The following is a 25,615-nucleotide window of genomic DNA, read 5'->3' as shown; positions in this document are numbered from 1 at the left end:
CCCTTGATTTCCTGTTGTACACTTTCTTATCTCTTTCCCCCAAGAAATCTATGTGACAGCTATTGGAAAGTATCTACACCTGGGTCGTTATTTTCACCTCTTTCGGTATGTCTTCTCTGCGAAGTGCGGAATAAGACTCTTGTGTTTTGTCAAGACCTCGTGGCCTAATGGGTAAGGTGTCTGACTTTGGATGGGAAGATTGAGGATTTGAGTTGTCTTGAGGTTGCTGGTGGTTTAGATCCCCAGGTTACTGTTCTTTTGAGTCTAGAGATTGTACATTGCTGTCTTATGTTATGAAATCAATGTCTTCTGCAATGTACTCTTTCAACGCTTAAATTCAATCTTGGATTCTTTCTCAAAAAAATGTTGAATTAAACGAAGCTCAAAGCACAAAAGAAGATGACTGTCAGAAGTGGGATTTGAACCCACGCCTCCGCATGGAGACCAGAATACCCTCACAGAGAGAAGATTGCATTCTTGAGTCTGGCGCCTTAGACCACTCGGCCATCCTGACAAGCTACAGCAGCTAAGAAAGAAGATATTTTTTTACATGGTTTCAAGGCAAGGGACTAGCTCGTAGGGGACCTTTTGCCATTGCATTGGTTTAAAGTGGCTTCATTAGAGTCACAGGGTAAGCAGACTTGAGATCCTGCATATGAAGGCTAAGATTTCACATGTGTTTTTTGATGTTCCATATGACCACCATACTTATCGCCCTCTGGGCATGCAGGGTTCTTCGACATATTGTGTGTTACCAACACCTTTAATGAAATCAAAGTTGATTGCGATGTACTGTTTCAAACACTTAAAGGCAAACTTTAATTCTTTCTCCAACTATTGTTATGAAGACTTTGGCTCCAAGTGGCTCCATAAGAGTCACAGGGCACCCTTGATTTTCTGTTGTACATTTCCTAATCTTTTTGCCCAAAGAAATCTATGTGATCATCCTTTGTATAATGTGCCACAGGGCCCACTACTGAAACACATTTCACACTAGAGTAAAATCTGTCAATTGTATTACAGACATTTTTCAGAGACAATTTGTGGATATTGCAACCTAAAACTAAACAAGCACATCAAATGCAGTCAACCACTGGAAAAAAAACACGATTCTAGTGGGACTCGAACCCACAACCTTTGAATATTGGCATTATTTTCGCATCAAATTTTTAATCTTACAAACGGAGCGCTAAACTGCTTTCCACACTTGTGTTAAATCGTTCTATTGTTTCAGATTACCATAATTTCTCACAGACAAATTGTGGATATTTGGAATTACAATTTAATCAGTCAATTAAAATCTGTCAGATTAAGATCTGTCAATTGTATTTCAGAAATTTTTCAGAGTGGATATTGCAATTTTTCCATGTGTGGATATTGCAACTTATAACTAAACAAGAACATCAAATGCAGTCAACCACTGGAAAAACCACGACTCTGGTGGGACTCGAACCCACAACCTTTGAATGCCTTGACAAGTGCTAGAAGTCCAATGCGCTATCCATTGCGCCACAGAGCCTACATATGCAAGACGCAGACGTCATGAAACCACCTATCTGACTCACGCATAATCCTTCGTACATAGATGTTTCAAATGCATTAGTCGTTTCTGTGTCCTACGTTTGTCTGCATGTTCTTAATTAACATCAGTCAGAGGAAGGACAGTGGTCATAAAAAGCATATTGTGGCATGTGAAGTAAAGGAAATATAGTTATGTTTCTCTATGAGAAACGTATCCACACATTCTTTCGCAAACTTTGCATGCAGACCGCGTGGCCTAATGGATAAGGCGTCTGACTTCGGATCAGAAGATTGAGGGTTCGAGTCCCTTCGTGGTCGGAGATGCCGGAGGTTTGGTTTTGTTGTTCTTTAGAGTTCTTCCATATCAATGAATGTCAGGCAAGTGGAAACTAAGATTTCAACAGTTTCTTTCCATGTTACGTGTCACCCAAGATATTTAGTCCCTCTTGGTATGAAAGGCAGACATGTCAAAACTAAGATTTCAAGTGTTGATTGCCATATGATCATAACCCTATCTTGGCCTACAAGGTACCTCTACGGATAGTGCGTTGTTGCGAGATTTGATTAAATCAAAGTTGTCTGCAATTTACTCTTTCAAAAACTTTGAACAAACGTAAATTCTTTTTCCAACTATTGTTATGAAGACTTTGGCTCAAAGCGGCTCCATAAGAGTCACAGGCACCCTTGATTTCCTGTTGTACACTTTCTTATCTCTTTCCCCCAAGAAATCTATGTGACAGCTATTGGAAAGTATCTACACCTGGGTCGTTATTTTCACCTCTTTCGGTATGTCTTCTCTGCGAAGTGCGGAATAAGACTCTTGTGTTTTGTCAAGACCTCGTGGCCTAATGGGTAAGGTGTCTGACTTTGGATGGGAGGATTGAGGATTTGAGTTGTCTTGAGGTTGCTGGTGGTTTAGATCCCCAGGTTACTGTTCTTTTGAGTCTAGAGATTGTACATTGCTGTCTTATGTTATGAAATCAATGTCTTCTGCAATGTACTCTTTCAACGCTTAAATTCAATCTTGGATTCTTTCTCAAAAAAATGTTGAATTAAACGAAGCTCAAAGCACAAAAGAAGATGACTGTCAGAAGTGGGATTTGAACCCACGCCTCCGCATGGAGACCAGAAGACCCTCACAGAGAGAAGATTGCATTCTTGAGTCTGGTGCCTTAGACCACTCGGCCATCCTGACAAGCTACAGCTGCTAAGAAAGAAGATATTTTTTTACATGGTTTCAAGGCAAGGGACTAGCTCGTAGGGGACCTTTTGCCATTGCATTGGTTTAAAGTGGCTTCATTAGAGTCACAGGGTAAGCAGACTTGAGATCCTGCATATGAAGGCTAAGATTTCACATGTGTTTTTTGATGTGCCATATGACCACCATACTTATCGCCCTCTGGGCATGCAGGGTTCTTCGACATATTGTGTGTTACCAACACCTTTAATGAAATCAAAGTTGATTGCGATGTACTGTTTCAAACACTTAAAGGCAAACTTTAATTCTTTCTCCAACTATTGTTATGAAGACTTTGGCTCCAAGTGGCTCCATAAGAGTCACAGGGCACCCTTGATTTTCTGTTGTACATTTCCTAATCTTTTTGCCCAAAGAAATCTATGTGATCATCCTTTGTATAATGTGCCACAGGGCCCACTACTGAAACACATTTCACACTAGAGTAAAATCTGTCAATTGTATTACAGACATTTTTCAGAGACAATTTGTGGATATTGCAACCTAAAACTAAACAAGCACATCAAATGCAGTCAACCACTGGAAAAAAAACACGATTCTAGTGGGACTCGAACCCACAACCTTTGAATATTGGCATTATTTTCGCATCAAAATTTTAATCTTACAAACGGAGCGCTAAACTGCTTTCCACACTTGTGTTAAATCGTTCTATTGTTTCAGATTACCATAATTTCTCACAGACAAATTGTGGATATTTGGAATTACAATTTAATCAGTCAATTAAAATCTGTCAGATTAAGATCTGTCAATTGTATTTCAGAACTTTTTCAGAGTGGATATTGCAATTTTTCCATGTGTGGATATTGCAACTTATAACTAAACAAGAACATCAAATGCAGTCAACCACTGGAAAAACCACGACTCTGGTGGGACTCGAACCCACAACCTTTGAATGCCTTGACAAGTGCTAGAAGTCCAATGCGCTATCCATTGCGCCACAGAGCCTACATATGCAAGACGCAGACGTCATGAAACCACCTATCTGACTCACGCATAATCCTTCGTACATAGATGTTTCAAATGCATTAGTCGTTTCTGTGTCCTACGTTTGTCTGCATGTTCTTAATTAACATCAGTCAGAGGAAGGACAGTGGTCATAAAAAGCATATTCTGGCATGTGAAGTAAAGGAAATATAGTTATGTTTCTCTATGAGAAACGTATCCGCACATTCTTTCGCAAACTTTGCATGCAGACCGCGTGGCCTAATGGATAAGGCGTCTGACTTCGGATCAGAAGATTGAGGGTTCGAGTCCCTTCGTGGTCGGAGATGCCGGAGGTTTGGTTTTGTTGTTCTTTAGAGTTCTTCCATATCAATGAATGTCAGGCAAGTGGAAACTAAGATTTCAACAGTTTCTTTCCATGTTACGTGTCACCCAAGATATTTAGTCCCTCTTGGTATGAAAGGCAGACATGTCAAAACTAAGATTTCAAGTGTTGATTGCCATATGATCATAACCCTATCTTGGCCTACAAGGTACCTCTACGGATAGTGCGTTGTTGCGAGATTTGATTAAATCAAAGTTGTCTGCAATTTACTCTTTCAAAAACTTTGAACAAACGTAAATTCTTTTTCCAACTATTGTTATGAAGACTTTGGCTCAAAGCGGCTCCATAAGAGTCACAGGCACCCTTGATTTCCTGTTGTACACTTTCTTATCTCTTTCCCCCAAGAAATCTATGTGACAGCTATTGGAAAGTATCTACACCTGGGTCGTTATTTTCACCTCTTTCGGTATGTCTTCTCTGCGAAGAGCGGAATAAGACTCTTGTGTTTTATCAAGACCTCGTGGCCTAATGGGTAAGGTGTCTGACTTTGGATGGGAAGTTTGAGGATTTGAGTTGTCTTGAGGTTGCTGGTGGTTTAGATCCCCAGGTTACTGTTCTTTTGAGTCTAGAGATTGTACATTGCTGTCTTATGTTATGAAATCAATGTCTTCTGCAATGTACTCTTTCAACGCTTAAATTCAATCTTGGATTCTTTCTCAAAAAAATGTTGAATTAAACGAAGCTCAAAGCACAAAAGAAGATGACTGTCAGAAGTGGGATTTGAACCCACGCCTCCGCATGGAGACCAGAAGACCCTCACAGAGAGAAGATTGCATTCTTGAGTCTGGCGCCTTAGACCACTCGGCCATCCTGACAAGCTACAGCTGCTAAGAAAGAAGATATTTTTTTACATGGTTTCAAGGCAAGGGACTAGCTCGTAGGGGACCTTTTGCCATTGCATTGGTTTAAAGTGGCTTCATTAGAGTCACAGGGTAAGCAGACTTGAGATCCTGCATATGAAGGCTAAGATTTCACATGTGTTTTTTGATGTGCCATATGACCACCATACTTATCGCCCTCTGGGCATGCAGGGTTCTTCGACATATTGTGTGTTACCAACACCTTTAATGAAATCAAAGTTGATTGCGATGTACTGTTTCAAACACTTAAAGGCAAACTTTAATTCTTTCTCCAACTATTGTTATGAAGACTTTGGCTCCAAGTGGCTCCATAAGAGTCACAGGGCACCCTTGATTTTCTGTTGTACATTTCCTAATCTTTTTGCCCAAAGAAATCTATGTGATCATCCTTTGTATAATGTGCCACAGGGCCCACTACTGAAACACATTTCACACTAGAGTAAAATCTGTCAATTGTATTACAGACATTTTTCAGAGACAATTTGTGGATATTGCAACCTAAAACTAAACAAGCACATCAAATGCAGTCAACCACTGGAAAAAAAACACGATTCTAGTGGGACTCGAACCCACAACCTTTGAATATTGGCATTATTTTCGCATCAAAATTTTAATCTTACAAACGGAGCGCTAAACTGCTTTCCACACTTGTGTTAAATCGTTCTATTGTTTCAGATTACCATCATTTCTCACAGACAAATTGTGGATATTTGGAATTACAACTTAATCAGTCAATTAAAATCTGTCAGATTAAGATCTGTCAATTGTATTTCAGAAATTTTTCAGAGTGGATATTGCAATTTTTCCATGTGTGGATATTGCAACTTATAACTAAACAAGAACATCAAATGCAGTCAACCACTGGAAAAACCACGACTCTGGTGGGACTCGAACCCACAACCTTTGAATGCCTTGACAAGTGCTAGAAGTCCAATGCGCTATCCATTGCGCCACAGAGCCTACATATGCAAGACGCAGACGTCATGAAACCACCTATCTGACTCACGCATAATCCTTCGTACATAGATGTTTCAAATGCATTAGTCGTTTCTGTGTCCTACGTTTGTCTGCATGTTCTTAATTAACATCAGTCAGAGGAAGGACAGTGGTCATAAAAAGCATATTGTGGCATGTGAAGTAAAGGAAATATAGTTATGTTTCTCTATGAGAAACGTATCCACACATTCTTTCGCAAACTTTGCATGCAGACCGCGTGGCCTAATGGATAAGGCGTCTGACTTCGGATCAGAAGATTGAGGGTTCGAGTCCCTTCGTGGTCGGAGATGCCGGAGGTTTGGTTTTGTTGTTCTTTAGAGTTCTTCCATATCAATGAATGTCAGACAAGTGGAAACTAAGATTTCAACAGTTTCTTTCCATGTTACGTGTCACCCAAGATCTTTAGTCCCTCTTGGTATGAAAGGCAGACATGTCAAAACTAAGATTTCAAGTGTTGATTGCCATATGATCATAACCCTATCTTGGCCTACAAGGTACCTCTACGGATAGTGCGTTGTTGCGAGATTTGATTAAATCAAAGTTGTCTGCAATTTACTCTTTCAAAAACTTTGAACAAACGTAAATTCTTTTTCCAACTATTGTTATGAAGACTTTGGCTCAAAGCGGCTCCATAAGAGTCACAGGCACCCTTGATTTCCTGTTGTACACTTTCTTATCTCTTTCCCCCAAGAAATCTATGTGACAGCTATTGGAAAGTATCTACACCTGAGTCGTTATTTTCACCTCTTTCGGTATGTCTTCTCTGCGAAGTGCGGAATAAGACTCTTGTGTTTTGTCAAGACCTCGTGGCCTAATGGGTAAGGTGTCTGACTTTGGATGGGAAGATTGAGGATTTGAGTTGTCTTGAGGTTGCTGGTGGTTTAGATCCCCAGGTTACTGTTCTTTTGAGTCTAGAGATTGTACATTGCTGTCTTATGTTATGAAATCAATGTCTTCTGCAATGTACTCTTTCAACGCTTAAATTCAATCTTGGATTCTTTCTCAAAAAAATGTTGAATTAAACGAAGCTCAAAGCACAAAAGAAGATGACTGTCAGAAGTGGGATTTGAACCCACGCCTCCGCATGGAGACCAGAAGACCCTCACAGAGAGAAGATTGCATTCTTGAGTTTGGCGCCTTAGACCACTCGGCCATCCTGACAAGCTACAGCTGCTAAGAAAGAAGATATTTTTTTACATGGTTTCAAGGCAAGGGACTAGCTCGTAGGGGACCTTTTGCCATTGCATTGGTTTAAAGTGGCTTCATTAGAGTCACAGGGTAAGCAGACTTGAGATCCTGCATATGAAGGCTAAGATTTCACATGTGTTTTTTGATGTGCCATATGACCACCATACTTATCGCCCTCTGGGCATGCAGGGTTCTTCGACATATTGTGAGTTACCAACACCTTTATTGAAATCAAAGTTGATTGCGATGTACTGTTTCAAACACTTAAAGGCAAACTTTAATTCTTTCTCCAACTATTGTTATGAAGACTTTGGCTCCAAGTGGCTCCATAAGAGTCACAGGGCACCCTTGATTTTCTGTTGTACATTTCCTAATCTTTTTGCCCAAAGAAATCTATGTGATCATCCTTTGTATAATGTGCCACAGGGCCCACTACTGAAACACATTTCACACTAGAGTAAAATCTGTCAATTGTATTACAGACATTTTTCAGAGACAATTTGTGGATATTGCAACCTAAAACTAAACAAGCACATCAAATGCAGTCAACCACTGGAAAAAAAACACGATTCTAGTGGGACTCGAACCCACAACCTTTGAATATTGGCATTATTTTCGCATCAAAATTTTAATCTTACAAACGGAGCGCTAAACTGCTTTCCACACTTGTGTTAAATCGTTCTATTGTTTCAGATTACCATAATTTCTCACAGACAAATTGTGGATATTTGGAATTACAATTTAATCAGTCAATTAAAATCTGTCAGATTAAGATCTGTCAATTGTATTTCAGAAATTTTTCAGAGTGGATATTGCAATTTTTCCATGTGTGGATATTGCAACTTATAACTAAACAAGAACATCAAATGCAGTCAACCACTGGAAAAACCACGACTCTGGTGGGACTCGAACCCACAACCTTTGAACGCCTTGACAAGTGCTAGAAGTCCAATGCGCTATCCATTGTGCCACAGAGCCTACATATGCAAGACGCAGACGTCATGAAACCACCTATCTGACTCACGCATAATCCTTCGTACATAGATGTTTCAAATGCATTAGTCGTTTCTGTGTCCTACGTTTGTCTGCATGTTCTTAATTAACATCAGTCAGAGGAAGGACAGTGGTCATAAAAAGCATATTGTGGCATGTGAAGTAAAGGAAATATAGTTATGTTTCTCTATGAGAAACGTATCCACACATTCTTTCGCAAACTTTGCATGCAGACCGCGTGGCCTAATGGATAAGGCGTCTGACTTCGGATCAGAAGATTGAGGGTTCGAGTCCCTTCGTGGTCGGAGATGCCGGAGGTTTGGTTTTGTTGTTCTTTAGAGTTCTTCCATATCAATGAATGTCAGGCAAGTGGAAACTAAGATTTCAACAGTTTCTTTCCATGTTACGTGTCACCCAAGATATTTAGTCCCTCTTGGTATGAAAGGCAGACATGTCAAAACTAAGATTTCAAGTGTTGATTGCCATATGATCATAACCCTATCTTGGCCTACAAGGTACCTCTACGGATAGTGCGTTGTTGCGAGATTTGATTAAATCAAAGTTGTCTGCAATTTACTCTTTCAAAAACTTTGAACAAACGTAAATTCTTTTTCCAACTATTGTTATGAAGACTTTGGCTCAAAGCGGCTCCATAAGAGTCACAGGCACCCTTGATTTCCTGTTGTACACTTTCTTATCTCTTTCCCCCAAGAAATCTATGTGACAGCTATTGGAAAGTATCTACACCTGGGTCGTTATTTTCACCTCTTTCGGTATGTCTTCTCTGCGAAGTGCGGAATAAGACTCTTGTGTTTTGTCAAGACCTCGTGGCCTAATGGGTAAGGTGTCTGACTTTGGATGGGAGGATTGAGGATTTGAGTTGTCTTGAGGTTGCTGGTGGTTTAGATCCCCAGGTTACTGTTCTTTTGAGTCTAGAGATTGTACATTGCTGTCTTATGTTATGAAATCAATGTCTTCTGCAATGTACTCTTTCAACGCTTAAATTCAATCTTGGATTCTTTCTCAAAAAAATGTTGAATTAAACGAAGCTCAAAGCACAAAAGAAGATGACTGTCAGAAGTGGGATTTGAACCCACGCCTCCACATGGAGACCAGAAGACCCTCGCAGAGAGAAGATTGCATTCTTGAGTCTGGCGCCTTAGACCACTCGGCCATCCTGACAAGCTACAGCAGTTAAGAAAGAAGATATTTTTTTACATGGTTTCAAGGCAAGGGACTAGCTCGTAGGGGACCTTTTGCCATTGCATTGGTTTAAAGTGGCTTCATTAGAGTCACAGGGTAAGCAGACTTGAGATCCTGCATATGAAGGCTAAGATTTCACATGTGTTTTTTGATGTGCCATATGACCACCATACTTATCGCCCTCTGGGCATGCAGGGTTCTTCGACATATTGTGTGTTACCAACACCTTTAATGAAATCAAAGTTGATTGCGATGTACTGTTTCAAACACTTAAAGGCAAACTTTAATTCTTTCTCCAACTATTGTTATGAAGACTTTGGCTCCAAGTGGCTCCATAAGAGTCACAGGGCACCCTTGATTTTCTGTTGTACATTTCCTAATCTTTTTGCCCAAAGAAATCTATGTGATCATCCTTTGTATAATGTGCCACAGGGCCCACTACTGAAACACATTTCACACTAGAGTAAAATCTGTCAATTGTATTACAGACATTTTTCAGAGACAATTTGTGGATATTGCAACCTAAAACTAAACAAGCACATCAAATGCAGTCAACCACTGGAAAAAAAACACGATTCTAGTGGGACTCGAACCCACAACCTTTGAATATTGGCATTATTTTCGCATCAAAATTTTAATCTTACAAACGGAGCGCTAAACTGCTTTCCACACTTGTGTTAAATCGTTCTATTGTTTCAGATTACCATAATTTCTCACAGACAAATTGTGGATATTTGGAATTACAATTTAATCAGTCAATTAAAATCTGTCAGATTAAGATCTGTCAATTGTATTTCAGAAATTTTTCAGAGTGGATATTGCAATTTTTCCATGTGTGGATATTGCAACTTATAACTAAACAAGAACATCAAATGCAGTCAACCACTGGAAAAACTACGACTCTGGTTGGACTCGAACCCACAACCTTTGAATGCCTTGACAAGTGCTAGAAGTCCAATGCGCTATCCATTGCGCCACAGAGCCTACATATGCAAGACGCAGACGTCATGAAACCACCTATCTGACTCACGCATAATCCTTCGTACATAGATGTTTCAAATGCATTAGTCGTTTCTGTGTCCTACGTTTGTCTGCATGTTCTTAATTAACATCAGTCAGAGGAAGGACAGTGGTCATAAAAAGCATATTGTGGCATGTGAAGTAAAGGAAATATAGTTATGTTTCTCTATGAGAAACGTATCCACACATTCTTTCGCAAACTTTGCATGCAGACCGCGTGGCCTAATGGATAAGGCATCTGACTTCGGATCAGAAGATTGAGGGTTCGAGTCCCTTCGTGGTCGGAGATGCCGGAGGTTTGGTTTTGTTGTTCTTTAGAGTTCTTCCATATCAATGAATGTCAGGCAAGTGGAAACTAAGATTTCAACAGTTTCTTTCCATGTTACGTGTCACCCAAGATATTTAGTCCCTCTTGGTATGAAAGGCAGACATGTCAAAACTAAGATTTCAAGTGTTGATTGCCATATGATCATAACCCTATCTTGCCCTACAAGGTACCTCTACGGATAGTGCGTTGTTGCGAGATTTGATTAAATCAAAGTTGTCTGCAATTTACTCTTTCAAAAACTTTGAACAAACGTAAATTCTTTTTCCAACTATTGTTATGAAGACTTTGGCTCAAAGCGGCTCCATAAGAGTCACAGGCACCCTTGATTTCCTGTTGTACACTTTCTTATCTCTTTTCCCCAAGAAATCTATGTGACAGCTATTGGAAAGTATCTACACCTGGGTCGTTATTTTCACCTCTTTCGGTATGTCTTCTCTGCGAAGTGCGGAATAAGACTCTTGTGTTTTGTTAAGACCTCGTGGCCTAATGGGTAAGGTGTCTGACTTTGGATGGGAAGATTGAGGATTTGAGTTGTCTTGAGTTTGCTGGTGGTTTAGATCCCCAGGTTACTGTTCTTTTGAGTCTAGAGATTGTACATTGCTGTCTTATGTTATGAAATCAATGTCTTCTGCAATGTACTCTTTCAACGCTTAAATTCAATCTTGGATTCTTTCTCAAAAAATTGTTGAATTAAACGAAGCTCAAAGCACAAAAGAAGATGACTGTCAGAAGTGGGATTTGAACCCACGCCTCCGCATGGAGACCAGAAGACCCTCACAGAGAGAAGATTGCATTCTTGAGTTTGGCGCCTTAGACCACTCGGCCATCCTGACAAGCTACAGCTGCTAAGAAAGAAGATATTTTTTTACATGGTTTCAAGGCAAGGGACTAGCTCGTAGGGGACCTTTTGCCATTGCATTGGTTTAAAGTGGCTTCATTAGAGTCACAGGGTAAGCAGACTTGAGATCCTGCATATGAAGGCTAAGATTTCACATGTGTTTTTTGATGTGCCATATGACCACCATACTTATCGCCCTCTGGGCATGCAGGGTTCTTCGACATATTGTGAGTTACCAACACCTTTATTGAAATCAAAGTTGATTGCGATGTACTGTTTCAAACACTTAAAGGCAAACTTTAATTCTTTCTCCAACTATTGTTATGAAGACTTTGGCTCCAAGTGGCTCCATAAGAGTCACAGGGCACCCTTGATTTTCTGTTGTACATTTCCTAATCTTTTTGCCCAAAGAAATCTATGTGATCATCCTTTGTATAATGTGCCACAGGGCCCACTACTGAAACACATTTCACACTAGAGTAAAATCTGTCAATTGTATTACAGACATTTTTCAGAGACAATTTGTGGATATTGCAACCTAAAACTAAACAAGCACATCAAATGCAGTCAACCACTGGAAAAAAAACACGATTCTAGTGGGACTCGAACCCACAACCTTTGAATATTGGCATTATTTTCGCATCAAAATTTTAATCTTACAAACGGAGCGCTAAACTGCTTTCCACACTTGTGTTAAATCGTTCTATTGTTTCAGATTACCATAATTTCTCACAGACAAATTGTGGATATTTGGAATTACAATTTAATCAGTCAATTAAAATCTGTCAGATTAAGATCTGTCAATTGTATTTCAGAAATTTTTCAGAGTGGATATTGCAATTTTTCCATGTGTGGATATTGCAACTTATAACTAAACAAGAACATCAAATGCAGTCAACCACTGGAAAAACCACGACTCTGGTGGGACTCAAACCCACAACCTTTGAACGCCTTGACAAGTGCTAGAAGTCCAATGCGCTATCCATTGTGCCACAGAGCCTACATATGCAAGACGCAGACGTCATGAAACCACCTATCTGACTCACGCATAATCCTTCGTACATAGATGTTTCAAATGCATTAGTCGTTTCTGTGTCCTACGTTTGTCTGCATGTTCTTAATTAACATCAGTCAGAGGAAGGACAGTGGTCATAAAAAGCATATTGTGGCATGTGAAGTAAAGGAAATATAGTTATGTTTCTCTATGAGAAACGTATCCACACATTCTTTCGCAAACTTTGCATGCAGACCGCGTGGCCTAATGGATAAGGCGTCTGACTTCGGATCAGAAGATTGAGGGTTCGAGTCCCTTCGTGGTCGGAGATGCCGGAGGTTTGGTTTTGTTGTTCTTTAGAGTTCTTCCATATCAATGAATGTCAGGCAAGTGGAAACTAAGATTTCAACAGTTTCTTTCCATGTTACGTGTCACCCAAGATATTTAGTCCCTCTTGGTATGAAAGGCAGACATGTCAAAACTAAGATTTCAAGTGTTGATTGCCATATGATCATAACCCTATCTTGGCCTACAAGGTACCTCTACGGATAGTGCGTTGTTGCGAGATTTGATTAAATCAAAGTTGTCTGCAATTTACTCTTTCAAAAACTTTGAACAAACGTAAATTCTTTTTCCAACTATTGTTATGAAGACTTTGGCTCAAAGCGGCTCCATAAGAGTCACAGGCACCCTTGATTTCCTGTTGTACACTTTCTTATCTCTTTCCCCCAAGAAATCTATGTGACAGCTATTGGAAAGTATCTACACCTGGGTCGTTATTTTCACCTCTTTCGGTATGTCTTCTCTGCGAAGTGCGGAATAAGACTCTTGTGTTTTGTCAAGACCTCGTGGCCTAATGGGTAAGGTGTCTGACTTTGGATGGGAGGATTGAGGATTTGAGTTGTCTTGAGGTTGCTGGTGGTTTAGATCCCCAGGTTACTGTTCTTTTGAGTCTAGAGATTGTACATTGCTGTCTTATGTTATGAAATCAATGTCTTCTGCAATGTACTCTTTCAACGCTTAAATTCAATCTTGGATTCTTTCTCAAAAAAATGTTGAATTAAACGAAGCTCAAAGCACAAAAGAAGATGACTGTCAGAAGTGGGATTTGAACCCACGCCTCCACATGGAGACCAGAAGACCCTCGCAGAGAGAAGATTGCATTCTTGAGTCTGGCGCCTTAGACCACTCGGCCATCCTGACAAGCTACAGCAGTTAAGAAAGAAGATATTTTTTTACATGGTTTCAAGGCAAGGGACTAGCTCGTAGGGGACCTTTTGCCATTGCATTGGTTTAAAGTGGCTTCATTAGAGTCACAGGGTAAGCAGACTTGAGATCCTGCATATGAAGGCTAAGATTTCACATGTGTTTTTTGATGTGCCATATGACCACCATACTTATCGCCCTCTGGGCATGCAGGGTTCTTCGACATATTGTGTGTTACCAACACCTTTAATGAAATCAAAGTTGATTGCGATGTACTGTTTCAAACACTTAAAGGCAAACTTTAATTCTTTCTCCAACTATTGTTATGAAGACTTTGGCTCCAAGTGGCTCCATAAGAGTCACAGGGCACCCTTGATTTTCTGTTGTACATTTCCTAATCTTTTTGCCCAAAGAAATCTATGTGATCATCCTTTGTATAATGTGCCACAGGGCCCACTACTGAAACACATTTCACACTAGAGTAAAATCTGTCAATTGTATTACAGACATTTTTCAGAGACAATTTGTGGATATTGCAACCTAAAACTAAACAAGCACATCAAATGCAGTCAACCACTGGAAAAAAAACACGATTCTAGTGGGACTCGAACCCACAACCTTTGAATATTGGCATTATTTTCGCATCAAAATTTTAATCTTACAAACGGAGCGCTAAACTGCTTTCCACACTTGTGTTAAATCGTTCTATTGTTTCAGATTACCATAATTTCTCACAGACAAATTGTGGATATTTGGAATTACAACTTAATCAGTCAATTAAAATCTGTCAGATTAAGATCTGTCAATTGTATTTCAGAAATTTTTCAGAGTGGATATTGCAATTTTTCCATGTGTGGATATTGCAACTTATAACTAAACAAGAACATCAAATTCAGTCAACCACTGGAAAAACCACGACTCTGGTGGGACTCGAACCCACAACCTTTGAATGCCTTGACAAGTGCTAGAAGTCCAATGCGCTATCCATTGCGCCACAGAGCCTACATATGCAAGACGCAGACGTCATGAAACCACCTATCTGACTCACGCATAATCCTTCGTACATAGATGTTTCAAATGCATTAGTCGTTTCTGTGTCCTACGTTTGTCTGCATGTTCTTAATTAACATCAGTCAGAGGAAGGACAGTGGTCATAAAAAGCATATTGTGGCATGTGAAGTAAAGGAAATATAGTTATGTTTCTCTATGAGAAACGTATCCACACATTCTTTCGCAAACTTTGCATGCAGACCGCGTGGCCTAATGGATAAGGCGTCTGACTTCGGATCAGAAGATTGAGGGTTCGAGTCCCTTCGTGGTCGGAGATGCCGGAGGTTTGGTTTTGTTGTTCTTTAGAGTTCTTCCATATCAATGAATGTCAGGCAAGTGGAAACTAAGATTTCAACAGTTTCTTTCCATGTTACGTGTCACCCAAGATCTTTAGTCCCTCTTGGTATGAAAGGCAGACATGTCAAAACTAAGATTTCAAGTGTTGATTGCCATATGATCATAACCCTATCTTGGCCTACAAGGTACCTCTACGGATAGTGCGTTGTTGCGAGATTTGATTAAATCAAAGTTGTCTGCAATTTACTCTTTCAAAAACTTTGAACAAACGTAAATTCTTTTTCCAACTATTGTTATGAAGACTTTGGCTCAAAGCGGCTCCATAAGAGTCACAGGCACCCTTGATTTCCTGTTGTACACTTTCTTATCTCTTTCCCCCAAGAAATCTATGTGACAGCTATTGGAAAGTATCTACACCTGAGTCGTTATTTTCACCTCTTTCGGTATGTCTTCTCTGCGAAGTGCGGAATAAGACTCTTGTGTTTTGTCAAGACCTCGTGGCCTAATGGGTAAGGTGTCTGACTTTGGATGGGAAGATTGAGGATTTGAGTTGTCTTGAGTTTGCTGGTGGTTTAGATCCCCAGGTTACTGTTCTTTTGAGTCTAGAGATTGTACATTGCTGTCTTATGTTATGAAATCAATGTCTTCTGCAATGTACTCTTTCAACGCTTAAATTCAATCTTGGATTCTTTCTCAAAAAAATGTTGAATTAAACGAAGCTCAAAGCACAAAAGAAGATGACTGTCAGAAGTGGGATTTGAACCCACGCCTCCGCATGGAGACCAGAATACCCTCACAGAGAGAAGATTGCATTCTTGAGTCTGGCGCCTTAGACCACTTGGCCATCCTGACAAGCTACAGCAGCTAAGAAAGAAGATATTTTTTTACATGGTTTCAAGGCAAGGGACTAGCTCGTATGGGACCTTTTGCCATTGCATTGGTTTAAAGTGGCTTCATTAGAGTCACAGGGTAAGCAGACTTGAGATCCTGCATATGAAGGCTAAGATTTCACATGTGTTTTTTGATGTGCCATATGACCACCATACTTATCGCCCTCTGGGCATGCAGGGTTCTTCGACATATTGTGTGTTACCAACACCTTTAATGAAATCAAAGTTGATTGCGATGTACTGTTTCAAACACTTAAAGGCAAACTTTAATTCTTTCTCCAACTATTGTTATGAAGACTTTGGCTCCAAGTGGCTCCATAAGAGTCACAGGGCACCCTTGATTTTCTGTTGTACATTTCCTAATCGTTTTGCCCAAAGAAATCTATGTGATCATCCTTTGTATAATGTGCCACAGGGCCCACTACTGAAACACATTTCACACTAGAGTAAAATCTGTCAATTGTATTACAGACATTTTTCAGAGACAATTTGTGGATATTGCAACCTAAAACTAAACAAGCACATCAAATGCAGTCAACCACTGGAAAAAAAACACGATTCTAGTGGGACTCGAACCCACAACCTTTGAATATTGGCATTATTTTCGCATCAAAATTTTAATCTTACAAACGGAGCGCTAAACTGCTTTCCACACTTGTGTTAAATCGTTCTATTGTTTCAGATTACCATAATTTCTCACAGACAAATTGTGGATATTTGGAATTACAATTTAATCAGTCAATTAAAATCTGTCAGATTAAGATCTGTCAATTGTATTTCAGAAATTTTTCAGAGTGGATATTGCAATTTTTCCATGTGTGGATATAGCAACTTATAACTAAACAAGAACATCAAATGCAGTCAACCACTGGAAAAACTACGACTCTGGTGGGACTCGAACCCACAACCTTTGAATGCCTTGACAAGTGTTAGAAGTCCAATGCGCTATCCATTGCGCCACAGAGCCTACATATGCAAGATGCAGACGTCATGAAACCACCTATCTGACTCACGCATAATCCTTCGTACATAGATGTTTCTAAATGCATTAGTCGTTTCTGTGTCCTACGTTTGTCTGCATGTTCTTAATTAACATCAGTCAGAGGAAGGACAGTGGTCATAAAAAGCATATTGTGGCATGTGAAGTAAAGGAAATATAGTTATGTTTCTCTATGAGAAACGTATCCACACATTCTTTCGCAAACTTTGCATGCAGACCGCGTGGCCTAATGGATAAGGCGTCTGACTTCGGATCAGAAGATTGAGGGTTCGAGTCCCTTCGTGGTCGGAGATGCCGGAGGTTTGGTTTTGTTGTTCTTTAGAGTTCTTCCATATCAATGAATGTCAGGCAAGTGGAAACTAAGATTTCAACAGTTTCTTTCCATGTTACGTGTCACCCAAGATATTTAGTCCCTCTTGGTATGAAAGGCAGACATGTCAAAACTAAGATTTCAAGTGTTGATTGCCATATGATCATAACCCTATCTTGGCCTACAAGGTACCTCTACGGATAGTGCGTTGTTGCGAGATTTGATTAAATCAAAGTTGTCTGCAATTTACTCTTTCAAAAACTTTGAACAAACGTAAATTCTTTTTCCAACTATTGTTATGAAGACTTTGGCTCAAAGCGGCTCCATAAGAGTCACAGGCACCCTTGATTTCCTGTTGTACACTTTCTTATCTCTTTCCCCCAAGAAATCTATGTGACAGCTATTGGAAAGTATCTACATCTGGGTCGTTATTTTCACCTCTTTCGGTATGTCTTCTCTGCGAAGTGCGGAATAAGACTCTTGTGTTTTGTCAAGACCTCGTGGCCTAATGGGTAAGGTGTCTGACTTTGGATGGGAAGTTTGAGGATTTGAGTTGTCTTGAGGTTGCTGGTGGTTTAGATCCCCAGGTTACTGTTCTTTTGAGTCTAGAGATTGTACATTGCTGTCTTATGTTATGAAATCAATGTCTTCTGCAATGTACTCTTTCAACGCTTAAATTCAATCTTGGATTCTTTCTCAAAAAAATGTTGAATTAAACGAAGCTCAAAGCACAAAAGAAGATGACTGTCAGAAGTGGGATTTGAACCCACGCCTCCGCATGGAGACCAGAAGACCCTCACAGAGAGAAGATTGCATTCTTGAGTCTGGTGCCTTAGACCACTCGGCCATCCTGACAAGCTACAGCTGCTAAGAAAGAAGATATTTTTTTACATGGTTTCAAGGCAAGGGACTAGCTCGTAGGGGACCTTTTGCCATTGCATTGGTTTAAAGTGGCTTCATTAGAGTCACAGGGTAAGCAGACTTGAGATCCTGCATATGAAGGCTAAGATTTCACATGTGTTTTTTGATGTGCCATATGACCACCATACTTATCGCCCTCTGGGCATGCAGGGTTCTTCGACATATTGTGTGTTACCAACACCTTTAATGAAATCAAAGTTGATTGCGATGTACTGTTTCAAACACTTAAAGGCAAACTTTAATTCTTTCTCCAACTATTGTTATGAAGACTTTGGCTCCAAGTGGCTCCATAAGAGTCACAGGGCACCCTTGATTTTCTGTTGTACATTTCCTAATCTTTTTGCCCAAAGAAATCTATGTGATCATCCTTTGTATAATGTGCCACAGGGCCCACTACTGAAACACATTTCACACTAGAGTAAAATCTGTCAATTGTATTACAGACATTTTTCAGAGACAATTTGTGGATATTGCAACCTAAAACTAAACAAGCACATCAAATGCAGTCAACCACTGGAAAAAAAACACGATTCTAGTGGGACTCGAACCCACAACCTTTGAATATTGGCATTATTTTCGCATCAAAATTTTAATCTTACAAACGGAGCGCTAAACTGCTTTCCACACTTGTGTTAAATCGTTCTATTGTTTCAGATTACCATAATTTCTCACAGACAAATTGTGGATATTTGGAATTACAATTTAATCAGTCAATTAAAATCTGTCAGATTAAGATCTGTCAATTGTATTTCAGAAATTTTTCAGAGTGGATATTGCAATTTTTCCATGTGTGGATATTGCAACTTATAACTAAACAAGAACATCAAATGCAGTCAACCACTGGAAAAACTACAACTCTGGTGGGACTCGAACCCACAACCTTTGAATGCCTTGACAAGTGCTAGAAGTCCAATGCGCTATCCATTGCGCCACAGAGCCTACATATGCAAGACGCAGACGTCATGAAACCACCTATCTGACTCACGCATAATCCTTCGTACATAGATGTTTCAAATGCATTAGTCGTTTCTGTGTCCTACGTTTGTCTGCATGTTCTTAATTAACATCAGTCAGAGGAAGGACAGTGGTCATAAAAAGCATATTGTGGCATGTGAAGTAAAGGAAATATAGTTATGTTTCTCTATGAGAAACGTATCCACACATTCTTTCGCAAACTTTGCATGCAGACCGCGTGGCCTAATGGATAAGGCGTCTGACTTCGGATCAGAAGATTGAGGGTTCGAGTCCCTTCGTGGTCGGAGATGCCGGAGGTTTGGTTTTGTTGTTCTTTAGAGTTCTTCCATATCAATGAATGTCAGGCAAGTGGAAACTAAGATTTCAACAGTTTCTTTCCATGTTACGTGTCACCCAAGATATTTAGTCCCTCTTGGTATGAAAGGCAGACATGTCAAAACTAAGATTTCAAGTGTTGATTGCCATATGATCATAACCCTATCTTGGCCTACAAGGTACCTCTACGGATAGTGTGTTGTTGCGAGATTTGATTAAATCAAAGTTGTCTGCAATTTACTCTTTCAAAAACTTTGAACAAACGTAAATTCTTTTTCCAACTATTGTTATGAAGACTTTGGCTCAAAGCGGCTCCATAAGAGTCACAGGCACCCTTGATTTCCTGTTGTACACTTTCTTATCTCTTTCCCCCAAGAAATCTATGTGACAGCTATTGGAAAGTATCTACACCTGGGTCGTTATTTTCACCTCTTTCGGTATGTCTTCTCTGCGAAGTGCGGAATAAGACTCTTGTGTTTTGTCAAGACCTCGTGGCCTAATGGGTGAGGTGTCTGACTTTGGATGGGAAGATTGAGGATTTGAGTTGTCTTGAGGTTGCTGGTGGTTTAGATCCCCAGGTTACTGTTCTTTTGAGTCTAGAGATTGTACATTGCTGTCTTATGTTATGAAATCAATGTCTTCTGCAATGTACTCTTTCAACGCTTAAATTCAATCTTGGATTCTTTCTCAAAAAAATGTTGAATTAAACGAAGCTCAAAGCACAAAAGAAGATAACTGTCAGAAGTGGGATTTGAACCCACGCCTCCGCATGGAGACCAGGAGACCCTCACAGAGAGAAGATTGCATTCTTGAGTCTGGCGCCTTAGACCACTCGGCCATCCTGACAAGCTACAGCTGCTAAGAAAGAAGATATTTTTTTACATGGTTTCAAGGCAAGGGACTAGCTCGTAGGGGACCTTTTGCCATTGCATTGGTTTAAAGTGGCTTCATTAGAGTCACAGGGTAAGCAGACTTGAGATCCTGCATATGAAGGCTAAGATTTCACATGTGTTTTTTGATGTGCCATATGACCACCATACTTATCGCCCTCTGGGCATGCAGGGTTCTTCGACATATTGTGTGTTACCAACACCTTTAATGAAATCAAAGTTGATTGCGATGTACTGTTTCAAACACTTAAAGGCAAACTTTAATTCTTTCTCCAACTATTGTTATGAAGACTTTGGCTCCAAGTGGCTCCATAAGAGTCACAGGGCACCCTTGATTTTCTGTTGTACATTTCCTAATCTTTTTGCCCAAAGAAATCTATGTGATCATCCTTTGTATAATGTGCCACAGGGCCCACTACTGAAACACATTTCACACTAGAGTAAAATCTGTCAATTGTATTACAGACATTTTTCAGAGACAATTTGTGGATATTGCAACCTAAAACTAAACAAGCACATCAAATGCAGTCAACCACTGGAAAAAAAACACGATTCTAGTGGGACTCGAACCCACAACCTTTGAATATTGGCATTATTTTCGCATCAAAATTTTAATCTTACAAACGGAGCGCTAAACTGCTTTCCACACTTGTGTTAAATCGTTCTATTGTTTCAGATTACCATAATTTCTCACAGACAAATTGTGGATATTTGGAATTACAATTTAATCAGTCAATTAAAATCTGTCAGATTAAGATCTGTCAATTGTATTTCAGAAATTTTTCAGAGTGGATATTGCAATTTTTCCATGTGTGGATATAGCAACTTATAACTAAACAAGAACATCAAATGCAGTCAACCACTGGAAAAACTACGACTCTGGTGGGACTCGAACCCACAACCTTTGAATGCCTTGACAAGTGTTAGAAGTCCAATGCGCTATCCATTGCGCCACAGAGCCTACATATGCAAGACGCAGACGTCATGAAACCACCTATCTGACTCACGCATAATCCTTCGTACATAGATGTTTCAAATGCATTAGTCGTTTCTGTGTCCTACGTTTGTCTGCATGTTCTTAATTAACATCAGTCAGAGGAAGGACAGTGGTCATAAAAAGCATATTGTGGCATGTGAAGTAAAGGAAATATAGTTATGTTTCTCTATGAGAAACGTATCCACACATTCTTTCGCAAACTTTGCATGCAGACCGCGTGGCCTAATGGATAAGGCGTCTGACTTCGGATCAGAAGATTGAGGGTTCGAGTCCCTTCGTGGTCGGAGATGCCGGAGGTTTGGTTTTGTTGTTCTTTAGAGTTCTTCCATATCAATGAATGTCAGGCAAGTGGAAACTAAGATTTCAACAGTTTCTTTCCATGTTACGTGTCACCCAAGATATTTAGTCCCTCTTGGTATGAAAGGCAGACATGTCAAAACTAAGATTTCAAGTGTTGATTGCCATATGATCATAACCCTATCTTGGCCTACAAGGTACCTCTACGGATAGTGCGTTGTTGCGAGATTTGATTAAATCAAAGTTGTCTGCAATTTACTCTTTCAAAAACTTTGAACAAACGTAAATTCTTTTTCCAACTATTGTTATGAAGACTTTGGCTCAAAGCGGCTCCATAAGAGTCACAGGCACCCTTGATTTCCTGTTGTACACTTTCTTATCTCTTTCCCCCAAGAAATCTATGTGACAGCTATTGGAAAGTATCTACACCTGGGTCGTTATTTTCACCTCTTTCGGTATGTCTTCTCTGCGAAGTGCGGAATAAGACTCTTGTGTTTTGTCAAGACCTCGTGGCCTAATGGGTAAGGTGTCTGGCTTTGGATGGGAAGTTTGAGGATTTGAGTTGTCTTGAGGTTGCTGGTGGTTTAGATCCCCAGGTTACTGTTCTTTTGAGTCTAGAGATTGTACATTGCTGTCTTATGTTATGAAATCAATGTCTTCTGCAATGTACTCTTTCAACGCTTAAATTCAATCTTGGATTCTTTCTCAAAAAAATGTTGAATTAAACGAAGCTCAAAGCACAAAAGAAGATGACTGTCAGAAGCGGGATTTGAACCCACGCCTCCGCATGGAGACCAGAAGACCCTCACAGAGAGAAGATTGCATTCTTGAGTCTGGCGCCTTAGACCACTCGGCCATCCTGACAAGCTACAGCTGCTAAGAAAGAAGATATTTTTTTACATGGTTTCAAGGCAAGGGACTAGCTCGTAGGGGACCTTTTGCCATTGCATTGGTTTAAAGTGGCTTCATTAGAGTCACAGGGTAAGCAGACTTGAGATCCTGCATATGAAGGCTAAGATTTCACATGTGTTTTTTGATGTGCCATATGACCACCATACTTATCGCCCTCTGGGCATGCAGGGTTCTTCGACATATTGTGTGTTACCAACACCTTTAATGAAATCAAAGTTGATTGCGATGTACTGTTTCAAACACTTAAAGGCAAACTTTAATTCTTTCTCCAACTATTGTTATGAAGACTTTGGCTCCAAGTGGCTCCATAAGAGTCACAGGGCACCCTTGATTTTCTGTTGTACATTTCCTAATCTTTTTGCCCAAAGAAATCTATGTGATCATCCTTTGTATAATGTGCCACAGGGCCCACTACTGAAACACATTTCACACTAGAGTAAAATCTGTCAATTGTATTACAGACATTTTTCAGAGACAATTTGTGGATATTGCAACCTAAAACTAAACAAGCACATCAAATGCAGTCAACCACTGGAAAAAAAACACGATTCTAGTGGGACTCGAACCCACAACCTTTGAATATTGGCATTATTTTCGCATCAAAATTTTAATCTTACAAACGGAGCGCTAAACTGCTTTCCACACTTGTGTTAAATCGTTCTATTGTTTCAGATTACCATAATTTCTCAGACAAATTGTGGATATTTGGAATTACAATTTAATCAGTCAATTAAAATCTGTCAGATTAAGATCTGTCAATTGTATTTCAGAAATTTTTCAGAGTGGATATTGCAATTTTTCCATGTGTGGATATTGCAACTTATAACTAAACAAGAACATCAAATGCAGTCAACCACTGGAAAAACCACGACTCTGGTGGGACTCGAACCCACAACCTTTGAATGCCTTGACAAGTGCTAGAAGTCCAATGCGCTATCCATTGCGCCACAGAGCCTACATATGCAAGACGCAGACGTCATGAAACCACCTATCTGACTCACGCATAATCCTTCGTACATAGATGTTTCAAATGCATTAGTCGTTTCTGTGTCCTACGTTTGTCTGCATGTTCTTAATTAACATCAGTCAGAGGAAGGACAGTGGTCATAAAAAGCATATTGTGGCATGTGAAGTAAAGGAAATATAGTTATGTTTCTCTATGAGAAACGTATCCACACATTCTTTCGCAAACTTTGCATGCAGACCGCGTGGCCTAATGGATAAGGCGTCTGACTTCGGATCAGAAGATTGAGGGTTCGAGTCCCTTCGTGGTCGGAGATGCCGGAGGTTTGGTTTTGTTGTTCTTTAGAGTTCTTCCATATCAATGAATGTCAGGCAAGTGGAAACTAAGATTTCAACAGTTTCTTTCCATGTTACGTGTCACCCAAGATCTTTAGTCCCTCTTGGTGTGAAAGGCAGACATGTCAAAACTAAGATTTCAAGTGTTGATTGCCATATGATCATAACCCTATCTTGGCCTACAAGGTACCTCTACGGATAGTGCGTTGTTGCGAGATTTGATTAAATCAAAGTTGTCTGCAATTTACTCTTTCAAAAACTTTGAACAAACGTAAATTCTTTTTCCAACTATTGTTATGAAGACTTTGGCTCAAAGCGGCTCCATAAGAGTCACAGGCACCCTTGATTTCCTGTTGTACACTTTCTTATCTCTTTCCCCCAAGAAATCTATGTGACAGCTATTGGAAAGTATCTACACCTGAGTCGTTATTTTCACCTCTTTCGGTATGTCTTCTCTGCGAAGTGCGGAATAAGACTCTTGTGTTTTGTCAAGACCTCGTGGCCTAATGGGTAAGGTGTCTGACTTTGGATGGGAAGTTTGAGGATTTGAGTTGTCTTGAGGTTGCTGGTGGTTTAGATCCCCAGGTTACTGTTCTTTTGAGTCTAGAGATTGTACATTGCTGTCTTATGTTATGAAATCAATGTCTTCTGCAATGTACTCTTTCAACGCTTAAATTCAATCTTGGATTCTTTCTCAAAAAAATGTTGAATTAAACGAAGCTCAAAGCACAAAAGAAGATGACTGTCAGAAGTGGGATTTGAACCCACGCCTCCGCATGGAGACCAGAATACCCTCACAGAGAGAAGATTGCATTCTTGAGTCTGGCGCCTTAGACCACTCGGCCATCCTGACAAGCTACAGCTGTTAAGAAAGAAGATATTTTTTTACATGGTTTCAAGGCAAGGGACTAGCTCGTAGGGGACCTTTTGCCATTGCATTGGTTTAAAGTGGCTTCATTAGAGTCACAGGGTAAGCAGACTTGAGATCCTGCATATGAAGGCTAAGATTTCACATGTGTTTTTTGATGTGCCATATGACCACCATACTTATCGCCCTCTGGGCATGCAGGGTTCTTCGACATATTGTGTGTTACCAACACCTTTAATGAAATCAAAGTTGATTGCGATGTACTGTTTCAAACACTTAAAGGCAAACTTTAATTCTTTCTCCAACTATTGTTATGAAGACTTTGGCTCCAAGTGGCTCCATAAGAGTCACAGGGCACCCTTGATTTTCTGTTGTACATTTCCTAATCTTTTTGCCCAAAGAAATCTATGTGATCATCCTTTGTATAATGTGCCACAGGGCCCACTACTGAAACACATTTCACACTAGAGTAAAATCTGTCAATTGTATTACAGACATTTTTCAGAGACAATTTGTGGATATTGCAACCTAAAACTAAACAAGCACATCAAATGCAGTCAACCACTGGAAAAAAAACACGATTCTAGTGGGACTCGAACCCACAACCTTTGAATATTGGCATTATTTTCGCATCAAAATTTTAATCTTACAAACGGAGCGCTAAACTGCTTTCCACACTTGTGTTAAATCGTTCTATTGTTTCAGATTACCATAATTTCTCACAGACAAATTGTGGATATTTGGAATTACAATTTAATCAGTCAATTAAAATCTGTCAGATTAAGATCTGTCAATTGTATTTCAGAAATTTTTCAGAGTGGATATTGCAATTTTTCCATGTGTGGATATTGCAACTTATAACTAA

At 39.8% G+C, this 25,615-nt stretch overlaps 33 non-coding genes across 33 annotated transcripts; 11 read left to right on the top strand and 22 right to left on the bottom strand.

Annotated features, from left to right (window-relative positions):
• Positions 1 to 404: 404 nt before the first annotated feature.
• Positions 405 to 514, bottom strand: TRNAL-CAA (transfer RNA leucine (anticodon CAA)). The gene is made up of 2 exons: positions 477 to 514; positions 405 to 450 (listed from the first exon to the last, which is right to left on the bottom strand). It is a non-coding gene; the product is annotated as a tRNA-Leu (tRNA).
• Positions 515 to 1,432: 918 nt separating this feature from the next.
• On the bottom strand, positions 1,433 to 1,519 carry TRNAR-UCU (transfer RNA arginine (anticodon UCU)). The gene is given in 2 exon segments: positions 1,433 to 1,468; positions 1,483 to 1,519. It is a non-coding gene; the product is annotated as a tRNA-Arg (tRNA).
• A 247-nt stretch (positions 1,520 to 1,766) lies between these two features.
• TRNAR-UCG (transfer RNA arginine (anticodon UCG)) lies at positions 1,767 to 1,839 on the top strand. The gene has a single exon. It is a non-coding gene; the product is annotated as a tRNA-Arg (tRNA).
• Positions 1,840 to 2,606: 767 nt separating this feature from the next.
• Positions 2,607 to 2,716, bottom strand: TRNAL-CAA (transfer RNA leucine (anticodon CAA)). Its single transcript has 2 exons — positions 2,679 to 2,716; positions 2,607 to 2,652 (listed from the first exon to the last, which is right to left on the bottom strand). It is a non-coding gene; the product is annotated as a tRNA-Leu (tRNA).
• Positions 2,717 to 3,634: 918 nt separating this feature from the next.
• Positions 3,635 to 3,721, bottom strand: TRNAR-UCU (transfer RNA arginine (anticodon UCU)). Its single transcript is given in 2 exon segments — positions 3,635 to 3,670; positions 3,685 to 3,721. It is a non-coding gene; the product is annotated as a tRNA-Arg (tRNA).
• A 247-nt stretch (positions 3,722 to 3,968) lies between these two features.
• TRNAR-UCG (transfer RNA arginine (anticodon UCG)) lies at positions 3,969 to 4,041 on the top strand. Its single transcript has one exon. It is a non-coding gene; the product is annotated as a tRNA-Arg (tRNA).
• A 767-nt stretch (positions 4,042 to 4,808) lies between these two features.
• On the bottom strand, positions 4,809 to 4,918 carry TRNAL-CAA (transfer RNA leucine (anticodon CAA)). Its single transcript has 2 exons — positions 4,881 to 4,918; positions 4,809 to 4,854 (listed from the first exon to the last, which is right to left on the bottom strand). It is a non-coding gene; the product is annotated as a tRNA-Leu (tRNA).
• Positions 4,919 to 5,836: 918 nt separating this feature from the next.
• On the bottom strand, positions 5,837 to 5,923 carry TRNAR-UCU (transfer RNA arginine (anticodon UCU)). Its single transcript is given in 2 exon segments — positions 5,837 to 5,872; positions 5,887 to 5,923. It is a non-coding gene; the product is annotated as a tRNA-Arg (tRNA).
• Positions 5,924 to 6,170: 247 nt separating this feature from the next.
• Positions 6,171 to 6,243, top strand: TRNAR-UCG (transfer RNA arginine (anticodon UCG)). The gene has a single exon. It is a non-coding gene; the product is annotated as a tRNA-Arg (tRNA).
• Positions 6,244 to 7,010: 767 nt separating this feature from the next.
• TRNAL-CAA (transfer RNA leucine (anticodon CAA)) lies at positions 7,011 to 7,120 on the bottom strand. The gene is made up of 2 exons: positions 7,083 to 7,120; positions 7,011 to 7,056 (listed from the first exon to the last, which is right to left on the bottom strand). It is a non-coding gene; the product is annotated as a tRNA-Leu (tRNA).
• A 918-nt stretch (positions 7,121 to 8,038) lies between these two features.
• On the bottom strand, positions 8,039 to 8,125 carry TRNAR-UCU (transfer RNA arginine (anticodon UCU)). The gene is given in 2 exon segments: positions 8,039 to 8,074; positions 8,089 to 8,125. It is a non-coding gene; the product is annotated as a tRNA-Arg (tRNA).
• A 247-nt stretch (positions 8,126 to 8,372) lies between these two features.
• On the top strand, positions 8,373 to 8,445 carry TRNAR-UCG (transfer RNA arginine (anticodon UCG)). Its single transcript has one exon. It is a non-coding gene; the product is annotated as a tRNA-Arg (tRNA).
• A 767-nt stretch (positions 8,446 to 9,212) lies between these two features.
• On the bottom strand, positions 9,213 to 9,322 carry TRNAL-CAA (transfer RNA leucine (anticodon CAA)). Its single transcript has 2 exons — positions 9,285 to 9,322; positions 9,213 to 9,258 (listed from the first exon to the last, which is right to left on the bottom strand). It is a non-coding gene; the product is annotated as a tRNA-Leu (tRNA).
• Positions 9,323 to 10,240: 918 nt separating this feature from the next.
• On the bottom strand, positions 10,241 to 10,327 carry TRNAR-UCU (transfer RNA arginine (anticodon UCU)). Its single transcript is given in 2 exon segments — positions 10,241 to 10,276; positions 10,291 to 10,327. It is a non-coding gene; the product is annotated as a tRNA-Arg (tRNA).
• Positions 10,328 to 10,574: 247 nt separating this feature from the next.
• Positions 10,575 to 10,647, top strand: TRNAR-UCG (transfer RNA arginine (anticodon UCG)). The gene has a single exon. It is a non-coding gene; the product is annotated as a tRNA-Arg (tRNA).
• Positions 10,648 to 11,414: 767 nt separating this feature from the next.
• On the bottom strand, positions 11,415 to 11,524 carry TRNAL-CAA (transfer RNA leucine (anticodon CAA)). Its single transcript has 2 exons — positions 11,487 to 11,524; positions 11,415 to 11,460 (listed from the first exon to the last, which is right to left on the bottom strand). It is a non-coding gene; the product is annotated as a tRNA-Leu (tRNA).
• Positions 11,525 to 12,776: 1,252 nt separating this feature from the next.
• Positions 12,777 to 12,849, top strand: TRNAR-UCG (transfer RNA arginine (anticodon UCG)). The gene has a single exon. It is a non-coding gene; the product is annotated as a tRNA-Arg (tRNA).
• A 767-nt stretch (positions 12,850 to 13,616) lies between these two features.
• Positions 13,617 to 13,726, bottom strand: TRNAL-CAA (transfer RNA leucine (anticodon CAA)). Its single transcript has 2 exons — positions 13,689 to 13,726; positions 13,617 to 13,662 (listed from the first exon to the last, which is right to left on the bottom strand). It is a non-coding gene; the product is annotated as a tRNA-Leu (tRNA).
• A 918-nt stretch (positions 13,727 to 14,644) lies between these two features.
• TRNAR-UCU (transfer RNA arginine (anticodon UCU)) lies at positions 14,645 to 14,731 on the bottom strand. The gene is given in 2 exon segments: positions 14,645 to 14,680; positions 14,695 to 14,731. It is a non-coding gene; the product is annotated as a tRNA-Arg (tRNA).
• Positions 14,732 to 14,978: 247 nt separating this feature from the next.
• On the top strand, positions 14,979 to 15,051 carry TRNAR-UCG (transfer RNA arginine (anticodon UCG)). The gene has a single exon. It is a non-coding gene; the product is annotated as a tRNA-Arg (tRNA).
• A 767-nt stretch (positions 15,052 to 15,818) lies between these two features.
• TRNAL-CAA (transfer RNA leucine (anticodon CAA)) lies at positions 15,819 to 15,928 on the bottom strand. Its single transcript has 2 exons — positions 15,891 to 15,928; positions 15,819 to 15,864 (listed from the first exon to the last, which is right to left on the bottom strand). It is a non-coding gene; the product is annotated as a tRNA-Leu (tRNA).
• Positions 15,929 to 16,846: 918 nt separating this feature from the next.
• Positions 16,847 to 16,933, bottom strand: TRNAR-UCU (transfer RNA arginine (anticodon UCU)). The gene is given in 2 exon segments: positions 16,847 to 16,882; positions 16,897 to 16,933. It is a non-coding gene; the product is annotated as a tRNA-Arg (tRNA).
• Positions 16,934 to 17,181: 248 nt separating this feature from the next.
• TRNAR-UCG (transfer RNA arginine (anticodon UCG)) lies at positions 17,182 to 17,254 on the top strand. The gene has a single exon. It is a non-coding gene; the product is annotated as a tRNA-Arg (tRNA).
• A 767-nt stretch (positions 17,255 to 18,021) lies between these two features.
• TRNAL-CAA (transfer RNA leucine (anticodon CAA)) lies at positions 18,022 to 18,131 on the bottom strand. Its single transcript has 2 exons — positions 18,094 to 18,131; positions 18,022 to 18,067 (listed from the first exon to the last, which is right to left on the bottom strand). It is a non-coding gene; the product is annotated as a tRNA-Leu (tRNA).
• A 918-nt stretch (positions 18,132 to 19,049) lies between these two features.
• TRNAR-UCU (transfer RNA arginine (anticodon UCU)) lies at positions 19,050 to 19,136 on the bottom strand. The gene is given in 2 exon segments: positions 19,050 to 19,085; positions 19,100 to 19,136. It is a non-coding gene; the product is annotated as a tRNA-Arg (tRNA).
• Positions 19,137 to 19,383: 247 nt separating this feature from the next.
• On the top strand, positions 19,384 to 19,456 carry TRNAR-UCG (transfer RNA arginine (anticodon UCG)). The gene has a single exon. It is a non-coding gene; the product is annotated as a tRNA-Arg (tRNA).
• A 767-nt stretch (positions 19,457 to 20,223) lies between these two features.
• TRNAL-CAA (transfer RNA leucine (anticodon CAA)) lies at positions 20,224 to 20,333 on the bottom strand. The gene is made up of 2 exons: positions 20,296 to 20,333; positions 20,224 to 20,269 (listed from the first exon to the last, which is right to left on the bottom strand). It is a non-coding gene; the product is annotated as a tRNA-Leu (tRNA).
• A 918-nt stretch (positions 20,334 to 21,251) lies between these two features.
• TRNAR-UCU (transfer RNA arginine (anticodon UCU)) lies at positions 21,252 to 21,338 on the bottom strand. The gene is given in 2 exon segments: positions 21,252 to 21,287; positions 21,302 to 21,338. It is a non-coding gene; the product is annotated as a tRNA-Arg (tRNA).
• A 247-nt stretch (positions 21,339 to 21,585) lies between these two features.
• Positions 21,586 to 21,658, top strand: TRNAR-UCG (transfer RNA arginine (anticodon UCG)). The gene has a single exon. It is a non-coding gene; the product is annotated as a tRNA-Arg (tRNA).
• Positions 21,659 to 22,425: 767 nt separating this feature from the next.
• Positions 22,426 to 22,535, bottom strand: TRNAL-CAA (transfer RNA leucine (anticodon CAA)). The gene is made up of 2 exons: positions 22,498 to 22,535; positions 22,426 to 22,471 (listed from the first exon to the last, which is right to left on the bottom strand). It is a non-coding gene; the product is annotated as a tRNA-Leu (tRNA).
• A 916-nt stretch (positions 22,536 to 23,451) lies between these two features.
• On the bottom strand, positions 23,452 to 23,538 carry TRNAR-UCU (transfer RNA arginine (anticodon UCU)). Its single transcript is given in 2 exon segments — positions 23,452 to 23,487; positions 23,502 to 23,538. It is a non-coding gene; the product is annotated as a tRNA-Arg (tRNA).
• Positions 23,539 to 23,785: 247 nt separating this feature from the next.
• Positions 23,786 to 23,858, top strand: TRNAR-UCG (transfer RNA arginine (anticodon UCG)). Its single transcript has one exon. It is a non-coding gene; the product is annotated as a tRNA-Arg (tRNA).
• Positions 23,859 to 24,625: 767 nt separating this feature from the next.
• TRNAL-CAA (transfer RNA leucine (anticodon CAA)) lies at positions 24,626 to 24,735 on the bottom strand. Its single transcript has 2 exons — positions 24,698 to 24,735; positions 24,626 to 24,671 (listed from the first exon to the last, which is right to left on the bottom strand). It is a non-coding gene; the product is annotated as a tRNA-Leu (tRNA).
• Between the last annotated feature and the right edge of the window lie 880 nt (positions 24,736 to 25,615).

The sequence above is a fragment of the Spea bombifrons genome, chromosome 5 (genome assembly GCF_027358695.1).
Source record: "Spea bombifrons isolate aSpeBom1 chromosome 5, aSpeBom1.2.pri, whole genome shotgun sequence".
NCBI lineage: Eukaryota > Metazoa > Chordata > Amphibia > Anura > Pelobatidae > Spea > Spea bombifrons.
The sequence above is the reverse complement of the archived record's forward strand: the minus strand, read 5'-3'. Positions and strand labels throughout refer to the sequence as shown.